The sequence below is a fragment of the Colletes latitarsis genome, chromosome 2, assembly GCF_051014445.1.
Source record: "Colletes latitarsis isolate SP2378_abdomen chromosome 2, iyColLati1, whole genome shotgun sequence".
Taxonomy (NCBI): Eukaryota; Metazoa; Arthropoda; class Insecta; order Hymenoptera; family Colletidae; genus Colletes; species Colletes latitarsis.
In genome coordinates this window covers 3619207-3628075 of record NC_135135.1, presented here as the reverse complement: position 1 = coordinate 3628075, position 8869 = coordinate 3619207, and the positions used below count along the sequence as shown (strand labels likewise).

At 38.2% G+C, this 8869-nt stretch overlaps 1 pseudogene; it reads left to right on the top strand.

The window, feature by feature from the left end:
- The first annotated feature begins 6010 nt into the window (after positions 1-6010).
- LOC143351593 (uncharacterized) lies at positions 6011-6650 on the top strand (annotated as a pseudogene).
- Positions 6651-8869: the final 2219 nt, after the last annotated feature.

Below are 8869 nucleotides of genomic sequence, written 5' to 3'. Positions count from 1 at the left end.
TTAATAGTATAAATATATGAACGCACGTCCATAAGCATAATAAAAAAATGTCTTTTTTTAATAGTCAAAATATGATCAGGGGGTTACGAAACGTGTATTTCCGTAAAAAAATTTTTGAAATTTTTTTTTCATTATGGTATCTTATACCTTACACAGGTCGGAAAGTAAAAATGCTGGGCAGTCGAGATTCGATATCGCATGCCGGTGATGCGATGTCGAATTCAGCTGTGTGAGAGCAAGAAGGATAGACTCACATTCACCGCCTTTCTCGAATCCCCGAAGCTATACGAAACGCCAGAATTCATATACAAGGTGGTTGTGCATTGGGTGTGTAAGTGGAGGGGCAGTTTCCTTTGGCCACAGGCTTGCCGTCTGATAATACTGCACTGCCAACTCACATGTATTTATGCACACACTACAGCTTTCTGCCCATGAATCCTAATTCAGTGAATAGTTTCTCAACTGACCGCCATCCACGAGAAGAGGCCACTAAAATCACCTCCGAATTTTCAGGTCGGTATGGCAGTCAGATTCGGCCGCGAAAGTCCATAAGGTGATTGGTCTACTCGTATACCTCGTCTATGATGTTACTTTAAGGAACACTAGTAGGTATATAAGGAGAGATCTAAGCACCGACGAGGTATACGAGTAGACCTATCACCTAATGTATTTTTTCGGCCCGATTCTCTGGGGCTCTAGAGCCCCATTACCATTTCCGTGTCACTCGCAACGTTACCAACAGATTTAGAAATGAACAAAAGAGGAAGTGAGACAGAAAATGAAATTTCAGAAATTGTATTATTTTTTAACGAAATGAAAGCTGTACGGTCCATAATTGGACATTAATCGATTAATTTCATTGGAATAATCAATCGATTAAGGTTATTTAAAAATTTCAAGATTATTAAAATACCTAAGAATTTATCTCATTGATACGTACACCGCAAATCCTCTATTTTTTATTTTAAATTGTAATACATCATTTAATTAAAAAATAACTCGGCAAAAACGTATTTGCGACTCGAAATCAGTATTATCAAACCGCGTATCGGGGGCCCCAGGAACTCCTCATTCCACTTTCGCACACTATACCCAATTGCGTATACGTGAGCTCGTAAAGTTTCGGAAGAGGCGAGAAGAACAGGCTGATACTCGCTTTCCTTCTCGCTCTTGCATCGTTGACGTCGCTTACATTTCTTGAAAGCAGGCCTAGCATCGCCAATCGCCACACGTTCGAATCGTCAGTAAACGGCAAAAGCCATCGTGACTGACAGACCTTACATTTCTCGAAATCGGACCTGGACGCTTTTTGAAGATTTATTGACTTTCCATGCGAAGCGATCATGCACTATATACAGGGTGTTTGGCCACTCCTGGGAAAAATTTTAATAGAGGATTCTAGAGGCCAAAATAAGACGAAAATCAAGAATACCAATTTGTTAATGGAGGCTTCGTTAAAAAGTTATTAACAATTAAATTCAAAAATTTCAATTCGTTCTGGAAAAATTATTTTCGGCTGCGGGGGTCAATTACAATCATTTTTGGTGAATACACATGTCTTCGATATCCTATCCACTTTCGAGAAAAAAAATCGGATAGGTGCTGAAATTTTTCGGCGAAAGAAAGACTTTTGAATCGTCTTGGAAAAATTATTTTTAGTTGCTGGGGTCAATTGCAAGCATTTTTGGTCAACAGACATACCCCCGAAATCCTACTCAGTTTCGGGGAAAAAATTCCTTACTGAAAATATAATTTCTGGCCAGAAATGTTACCCCGAAATATTATGCGAATCTTTAAAACGTCATAACTACAGAACGGATTGGACGATTTTAATGTTTAAAAAAGCAAACTACGCGTATTTTGGTGGAGACAAATGATGTACAAATCGCAAAACTATTCGAAAGGTTGGTCCTTGACCCCGCAAAATGAGAAAAACCCCATAAAAATGGTCCAATTTTCAAACAGCCATAACTCCTACAATTGTGAATATATTTCAATGAAACTTTTTTCTGAAGTAGAGCTCATGGGTACCTACATAAAAGTATTAGACAACTTTTCTGTAGAACATCAAACAAAATTACTAAAAATGAAAAAGGAATTTTTAACAAAAATCGACAGGGGGTAGGTGCCTAAATTTTTCGACGAAAAAAAAAAATTTCAAATCGTTCTGAAAAAATTATTGTCGGTTCCGGGGATCAATTGCAATCATTTTTGGTGAATACACATACCCCCGAAATCTTGCGCATTTTTGAGAAAAAAATTCAGTACTGTCGGAACTTTAAACGTTAATAACCGTTTAACGAAGCCTTCATCAATAAATTGATATTCTTGATTTTCGCCTTATTTTGGCCTCTAGAATCCACCATTAAAATTTTTCGCAGGGGTGGCCGAACACCCTGTATACATATAAAGTTGTATAGCTTTCGCCGTATACCTACTTTCTAATCATATGGGAAAATTTTAAAATATAAAAAAATGTAAGAATACTGTAGAATTTTTGCAATGGAGAATTATTGAAGGAAAATGAATTGATTATATCCATATGTATATATCGGACACATCCCTTGCAAACACGCCGTAAACAATGAGAAGAAAAATGCCAATCTGTCTTTTTTAAAAACCCTGCAACTGATCTTTGGCTTGCAACTCGTCCTCCTTATTTAGCAATTATTATAAACGTAGACTCATTAAAATTCGTAGAAGTAACAAAATTATAGTCATTTAAAGGGAAGAGTACCCAGCGGTTAATAATTATATCAGAAATTTTAAATGCGTTTTTCTTGAAACCATTTTTTCGAAACTGGCTGACATAATATCACAAATTCAAATTGATTAATGGATTTGAAATTTATAGAAACATGCCTGCAAATATAAATTAATTGGAAATAAAACAAGTTAATCTACATTAAAAAAAGAAAGGCTTGATGATCAATGGAGAAGACTGAAGGTGATTTTTCAAGTGTTTGAAATAAATTTTACATAATACAATTAACTATAATTTATCCCTATCTTCTGCAATATAGAAAAATTTTATATTGTATATTTAATTTTTATTTTGATTTTAATTTCAAGCTTTAGCCTTTGGGTGACTACGTGGGGCAAACAAAACACGCATGCTGTTGCTAGAGGTCGTGTCTTTTTATTTCATACGGAACCTCGCAACTCTCTCCGTTATCCAACTAACGCGTTTCGCGTTTTCGATCGCCTCGCTCGCGTTTCTGGAAAACAAAAACCGATCTCCTATTTCGGGGGAACGTCCATGCGTCGCGTCCAACCAATGTTGCCGTGGCGAAATCGACTTTTTCACCTTCGCCTTCGAAAAAGATTAAGTAAAAGAGTTTCCTTCATTGAAAGAAGAAAAATTTTCCAGTCTTTTATTTTAATATGATTGATTTCAACGAATCAGCGTTTTTTTAAATTGCTAAACAAAGAGGACAAATAGGACAGTATTTCCAAATTTTTTCAGATTTAAAAATTTAAAATTACATTGGTTGTTTAGACATTCGGTTGTTTAGACTCAATCTGTTAAAGTACTAAGGGACTTTAACGTGGGTCCGGATGAGGAAACAGACAGGGAGAGAAATTGTGACAAGTTTTTCAATAACGTTTTTATTTTACAAAAATAGAACTAAACTTTTCACAAAATTAGAACAAAAAAAACTAGAAACTAAAAGAAAACTGACGACGGCTCCTATTGCTGCCTCGTCTCCTCTTTCTTTGTCTCCTGTTTAATTTTCTACTGCGGTAGACTCACATTCACCGCCTTTCTCGAATCCCCGAAGCTATACGAAACGCCAGAATTCATATACAAGGTGGTTGTGCATTGGGTGTGTAAGTGGAGGGGCAGTTTCCTTTGGCCACAGGCTTGCCGTCTGATAATACTGCACTGCCAACTCACATGTATTTACGCACACACTACAGCTTTCTGCCCATCAATCCTAATTCAGTGAATAGTTTCTCAACTGACCGCCATCCATGAAAAGAGGCCGCTAAAATCATCTCCGAATTTTCAGGTCGGTATGGCAGTCAGATTCGGCCGCGAAAGTCCATAAGGTGATTGGTCTACTCGTATACCACGTCTGTGATCTAAGCTTCGTAGTTTCTCGGGGGGAATACGAGGAGGGGGCTCGCGCGCCGTGTGGGGGAAACCGACAGTCGATAATTAGTATCGACGGTTGGTAATTATCAGATGTTGGTAAAAAGAGAAGAGGAAAGAAATTAGATGTCTTTGATGATTTAAAAAATGATATATTTAATTTTTATCGTAATGCTGGCGTGAGAGTATAAATGATGTAATTTTATTTCACAAAATTAGATACATTTTTATTTAGTTATTAATGGCATCGTATAAAATATTATCTAGTGCAAATGCTAACAGCTCACAATCCGCAGGCGAATTTTTATCGTAATACTTGCGAAGGATTTTGTCAGCCTCACGATTATGCATAATACTATTCCGTTTTAAAATAGTTATAAATTGTTTGTATTTTTCGCTGACATAATGCATATTTTGACATAGCCACTAATATGCATGCTCGACGCACTCTTCAAGTTCAAATAAAAATAATATAGTTGACGGTTTTGTATACATGCAAGCGTCATGTAATTTCACTTGTACAATGTTCATGTCACGCATTGCAACAATCGTAAGCACCAAATCACAAATTGGTAATGATGTTGGAGAAGGAGCTGATTGTACAAGTTGTTCGATATCCTCGCGTTTCTGGACCAACGCCATGCATGTCAAGTGAGGCAGCAACAATGCATTTCCTTGAGTATCGCTAAGAATAATTTCCACAGCGGATACAGGTCCTACACCCATTCTAATATCCAAGTACTTGTATGCTGTGGATGCGAGGGCAAACCTCCTTTCCAGTATATGAGGCGTAGAACATTGTTTATTGCTACCGTAACATATAGAAAAGTATTTAAAAAATTAATGGTAAGTACTAACAATAAGGAAATGATGATAATAATACTTACTCATTATTTATGCACGCCATATCGCGAGAAATATAGTAATTTATTTTTCAGAAATCGGAACGTAGAATCCGCGAATAGTGTAGTGACAGTAATGTGCCGAAGCATGTTTAAATGCGAAGCAGATGTCATATAGTTGGTGGGAGGGGGGAATTTTTATGTCACATGTTCTTCTGTGAAAAACGAAACTTTTGCAAAGCGTATAAGATTACAATCACGGGCACAGATTTTGTAATATATCGTGAGCATCACCGTGCTCGTCAACACAAAAAACAACTGTATGGATTATCAAGAGCAAAAGCTGCACGAGCAGGCTGCTCAATTAAGGTCGAGGGAAGAATACAATATATGGGAACATTGATTTGGCGATTATCTCGATTCGTTGGAGGAACGAAGTTGAATCAAGAGACCGCGACTATCAATCGGTGAAAAACAATCGTTGATGCGGCCACCAGCCTTCTCAGGTTGATGATCTCAACCCCACATCCTATCCCAGAGCTGCCCCTATCTGCCACCTGGGGACGCGTCACGTAGGGGTTCACCTCCCCTGCTGCCTGTACATCCAAAAGGGTGCGTGGGTTTTGGAGGTCGATCTAGAGTATCCACAACATCTGCATGATGTGCAAAGTGACCTACCGTTCTGTCCAACGCGTGATAAACCGCCTGGCAAGCGTCAGGAAAAGCTCCTCGCAACTCTATACGATAAGAAGCGTTACGTAATACATTACCACAATCTGCAGCAATGTATTCGTCACGGCCTTCGCATAACTGAAGTTCACCGCGTATTACAGTTTTCACAATCTCCATGGCTTCGCGATTACATCGAACTAAATACAAAGTTTAGAACTCTCGCTACAAATGATTTCGAGAAAAATTTATACAAGTTAATGGACAATGTGGTATTTGGCAAAACTATGGAGAATGTACGCAATCACGTCGATGTAAAATTAATAACAAAATGAGAAGGGAGATACGGTCCGGAGACACTGATCGTAAAACCAAATTTCCACAGTCGCAGCATGTTTTCGGAAAACTTAGTTGCAATCGAACTGCGTAAACTGTCCGTAAAATTTAACAAACCAATCTACGTGAGTATGTGTATACTAGATGTATCTAAGGTTTGTTTGTATGAATTCCATCACGATTACATGTTACCCACACATAGCAATAAATGTAAAATTATGTACACCGATACAGACAGTCTAATCTGCCACATCGAGTGTGACAATATTTATGAACTTATGATACGTGATATTGCCCGCTTTGACACGAGCGATTGTCCCTCGGATAATCGATATGGTATTCCGCTCGTCAATAAGAAGGTACCAGGTTTAATGAAAGACGAAAATAATGGTGCGATTATGACCGAATTTGTCGTACTGGGAGCAAAGATGTACACCTTACAAGTCGCAGGCAAGAACGATACGAAAAAAGTGAAAGGTGTCAAGAGTAATGTTGTAGCGTGAACTATAACATTTGATGATTATGTGCAATGTTTGATAGGTGAGGTTGAAAAGATTTGCCACCAATCGTGTATAAGATCCACGTTGCATGAAGTGTACACGATATCAGAAACAAAAATTGGTCTGAGTCCGCACGATGACAAATAATATATTGTACCATATTCGACCGAGACGCTGCCATGGGGACATTATAAAATACCGCTTTAGTAAATAATTCTTTTTTTACCCCCCCCCCCATTTGAATAGATATATATTTGTTGTAAATAAAAATTACAATCTCAGACACAGACCTCTGTAATATTGTCTCGTAATAATACCCTCGATCAAAAGATCCAAAAACGCAAAGTTTGCAAAACGCTGTGGGAGAAGCTGGGAACATACAGTTCTGCTAACGTCAGCAGGTACAAGCGAGTACCACTTCCATTCCTAAGAATACCAAGCCCCCCCCCCCCCCCCCCGAGTAATTCACTATATAAACCGTTGTACGACCAGCCCATGCCATTTATAATACAAAGTGAACAACAATAGTTGCCGATCGTTGGGATATCGGTATGTAAACAGGAATAATTATATTATTTTCATCAAAATAGTCCGTACCATATTTTAACAACCTCAATTATAAACATAGTGGCATAATATTCTAATATAAACATTCTCATCCCATAGCAAGCATCGCCACTTTCAACGATCGCCATATATGAACCACGCTTGCAGAGGTGGCGTTATCTCCGCATTTATTGAGGTACCTTCGATAACGCGAGTGCCTCCAAGGAGGATCCTATTGGCGGGGTGCCGACGGTAAAAAAATCTGCAACCAATGCTTCTTAAGGCTTCCACACCATGAAGCGAGAGGATATGCGCCAGGGCCCACCCATATACTTGTTGCGGGGCTCACACGAGCGCACGACGCGGTGCAATGTAAAATGCGTCGAATGCGTATATTTGAACGTACAAACGCGGAGAATTGTGTGGGGTGCATCGGGGCCCTCCTGAGCACCCCGGCAATTGAGATACCGATGCGGTTGGTCATTATGTGTAATATGTACAGTATTATCTCGATAGAAGCGACGCTCTCGGGGCTCAACGCTCGGCTATATTGTCGACGAGAAACGATTCTTGATACGTTGTCGACGCTTACTGGAGGCGGCGATTGTAGAAAAGAAAAGCAAGCATGAAATACTGATTCTGTATAGGCTCCCGTAAATATCGCCTATGTTTCGATACAGCCGACGTGGAGTCACCTGAGCGATGCATGCCTTTGATCGCTTATTGCGTTAGTAAATAGGATCTAAATTGTATATCGTATTTGGTGTCACTTTAATCAGAAAAGTGTCACGAATATGTTGATGAAGTTTGAAAAAAGGAAGAACAAAAATAAAGATAAATTTCGTTGTTGATTTATTATTGTATATGTACTAGTTAAATCGTATCATAACTTCAGTACATATATGTATATATCGCTCGTTTACTGCAACAGTGATATGACTCAAAAAGATACAACTTGTGAATTTAAACTGTTTAACCAACTTATTTTATTCTGAGTTGTATCACGATTTCAGCAAATAAATGATAGGTCAATTAAATTACAATTCCTTTTTTCAGATGAGGATACACTTTAAAGAAAGGACAAATGTATATTATAATTTATGAAAAACAATAATAAAAATTAGGTTGTACTTGATCTTAGTTAAATCAGAAAACTGCCACAGACATGTTAAAAGTTTCAAAACAAGAAAAAGGAAAAATAAAAAATTTGTATTATTGCACTAGTGTTGCCTTAGCAATTTGAACCCGTATCATATGACAATGTTCGACGACCGATCGTCAAGCGCGCCGCTATCTTGGGGAACCGCCTATAGGAAGGCCCACTCGCCGATACAGCGAGTGCTGGGTTCTAACAGTACGCAGTGGGGATAAGTAGAGGGGATACGATATTTGCCTATATCGTGGACGAGTTCTGAGCTTATATAGAGAAAATACTGTAATCATATTCTTTTTTTTTTTATATATATATATATGTATATTAAATATACAGGGTGGGGCAGTAACTATTAGCACCTCAGATATCTTCGAAACTATAAGTTTCACAGAAATATTTGCCAAAGTAAATTGCATAGTACGAAGGGCGCTATTGGGTGGCGATAATAGTTTTTTTGCTGGTGGAGGTACTTCGGACATTTGAAGGTCACATCCATTTTTTTAAATGGATCGGTATGTTTTTGCTTCCGTATCACGATAGAGGATCTTAAAATGAGTTCAACGACCTATTACACAAGGTCATTAAAGGTCATAGAAAGTAGAGAAAGGCGATAATACTTACGGTTTTGGTAGTAAATGAATCATACGTATTGTCAACAGTAGAGGAATGCGTAATGCTTACCGTTTACTTCACTGAGAATAAACACTGCTTGAAGGACACTTTAATA